The sequence below is a fragment of the Centruroides sculpturatus genome, unplaced genomic scaffold, assembly GCF_000671375.1.
Source record: "Centruroides sculpturatus isolate CEXI.00-Female unplaced genomic scaffold, Cexi_2.0 scaffold1691, whole genome shotgun sequence".
Classification (NCBI taxonomy): Eukaryota; Metazoa; Arthropoda; class Arachnida; order Scorpiones; family Buthidae; genus Centruroides; species Centruroides sculpturatus.
The window spans coordinates 14,253-17,381 of NW_019386061.1; positions in this window are offsets into that span (position 1 = coordinate 14,253).

Genomic DNA, 3,129 nt, shown 5'->3' on the forward strand with positions numbered 1-3,129 from the left:
TTTATTTGTTTTTATCTCTAATAATTCCTATCATTATCTTTAATTCTTCAGATTAATTCGGGAGATATTAAAGGAGTAGGGGCTGTTATATATTTATTTATTTATATATTTATAAGCAATTCTTTTATATATGTCGATGATAACATCGACATATGTAAAAGAATTGCTTATAAATAGCTTTAAATTATTTAAACTTGCAAGAAAAAATCGTTTATTGCTAACCTGCAAAATGAACTACCGACCATCTAAATACAAAGTTTTCTTCTTCGTGTGCCATATCACGTCACTTCGATGTCGTCGAACACCCGGCGTAACTTAGTTTAAATTAGTTTGCGCGAAAAGTGATGCTTTAGAAAAGTTGGTACAGAAATGGTTCATTATTGCCTTCTTTGAGTATGCGATGTTACGCGAAAAGGAAAAGATTTCCAAAAGGTCTTTTAAGAGTAACGGACACTTATTCAGACGTTACAGATGGGAAAATATCCTGCTACTGCGAACATTCGAACATTGTTTCGGCCGAAATATGCCAATCTACTAAATGTTATACAATTGGAATTGTCTAAAAAAGAACACAAAAATGAGAAAACCTACAGACAATTTAAAGATGGTATCAGAAGCTTGAATCATGATCGACTTTGTATGTTAAATGTTTTGATTTTGGTTTATTTTCATTATTTTTCTTGTATGTTTGTCATAATCTATACTAATATTATAAAGAGGTAATGTTTGTATATATGTTAGTTTGTATGCAGCACGTAATCTCCGAAACTACTCATCCGATTTCAAAAATCCTTTCACCAATATTTAGAATGAAACTTCAGGGTGGATATAGGCTGTATATTATTCCGTTAAATATTCAAATAAATTAAAAGATATAATCTAGGTTAAGGCTTTTATGTCCAACAGATGGCACTACGAGTACGACGCCCTAAGTTTGCTTTTCTGTGAGGCATTATGCTTTTCTGTGAAAATGAACTAAAGCGGATCATCTTCTATCTATCTATATAAATAAAAATGTAACGTTCGTTTGTTCCTACCGATTCCTTTGAAATTTTGACATAACGCTGCATTCGAATACACACGTGTTTTTATATAATATACGTGTCGAAATTCAACCGCAGTGAAGGGAGATGGTTAGGAATAAGGCTTAAGGTAAAGAACTCTGCTTCTATTTATACTATTTTAGATGCGGATTTTTGCGTTTTTGATTGCGTTTTAATAGGGTACGTCAACAGAATATACACTAACAACAAATTTTTCGATATTCCCTCCGCGGGGGAGAGAGACAGGATTAAGGCTTACCGTGAAGAATTTGGCTTCCATAATACTATTTTAGATGCGGGTTTTTGCGCTTTTGATTGCGTTTTAATAGGGTACGTCAAGAAAATGTACGCTAAGAAGAAATTTTTCGAAAAATTTCCCCCCACGGGAAAGTGTTATAAATTTATAATAGATACATTTTGAGCCACAACAACGCGTGGCGGGGTCTGCTAGTGTATTCATATTTTGCTCAGATACTTGTAATACGCTTGTGGCCACAATGTCATAAATAAATAATATTAATAATTAAAAAAATAGAAGTGAAAAGATAATTTTGAATATATTCCTTATTTCCGCAGTGCAAATACCCAAAGATTGTAGGCTTTCCCATTCGTGTAAACTTGCACACACCTACTGAGTATTATCAAACCGTGCTTTTACTCTTACTGCTTATTGTGCAGATAAAGTAAAATAGTAAAAATTAAAAAATAAGTTTAAACAACAAACCGAAATCGCGTTACTTTATTTGTTTCCTTACATGCGTTTCTCTAATACAAAAGACATTATATATATATATCGGTTTGTGTCTTGAATTATTATTAGGTTCAGCACATGAGCAATGAAATATGCTTAATATAATCGAAACATAACAATCAACTATAACTAAATCAACACCTGTTCACTCGCTGAGAGATTTATCTTCTGTATTAGAGAAACGCATCTGAGAAAACTAATATATTTACACTCTGTCTTATCTTTGTTTTCTAACGTATTTTTGAATTATTATTATTATTTAACTGTTTCTGCTCTATAATCAGTAAACGACGGTTTTGCTAATACTCAGCTTGAGTGTGCGACTTTACACGAATAAGAAAGTTACAATATTTGGGCTATTACACTTTTGAAATAAGGAATATGTTCAAAATAATTAGCGGTGTTTTCATTACTATTTTTCACATTATTAATATTATTATTTATTTATCACATTGTGCCCGTAAGTCTTTTACAAGTGTTCAAGCAAAAAAAATACACCATAACAAACATTTAAGAAAAACAATGACGACAATAAAACTAAATTAAAACAAACAACATAAAATGCCAAACAAAATTCAAGCTTTTCATAGCATCTTTAAATTGTTTATAGGTATTCACACTTAAGATTTCTTCTTTTACATAATTGTAATTGTATATCATTCGGTAGATCGGCGCGGTTCGGCCGAAGCAATATTGTAATGTTGGCAGTAGCAGGTTATTTTTCCATCTGTAGGTGATTTTACATGGTCGGTAATATTTTTTAGAGATTACTAAGAAAAGATCATTTCTTACAAATATTAATTAATTTAAACGATCTAGAAGCATTTGCTTTTTATATAATACACGTACTTTCTCAATGTTATCGTCGTTGAAAGTATAAAATAACGATATAATTGTAAGATAATTTATGTAATGCATTAATAAAATAGTTATGTGATTTTAAGCGACTGAACTGTACTCCATAACACAAGCATTCGCAAATTTTGACAGGCAAACGCTTTGTCGTCAACCTTTCATTTCGGGTTTTCTCCCTGCTACTCTAATCCTCATTTATGGTGAAGTTGATGATTTCTCCAATTTGCGATTTTTTCTGTATTTCTCTCGATTAGTACGTTTTTGGAATCTGTGTAACGCAGGAAAGAAGTACTGTCTGTGGGAAAAGTTTATGAAGTTCATTGACTGCATCTGTGACATGGAAGTTTTGTTCTTTATTGATTTATTGTTTTAGACAAAAAACCGTTAAATCAGATTTATACTAAGTAATTTGCAATAGCTGAGATTCTCACAACTATATATATTTATAATTATATAAATATATATATTTATTTATTTATT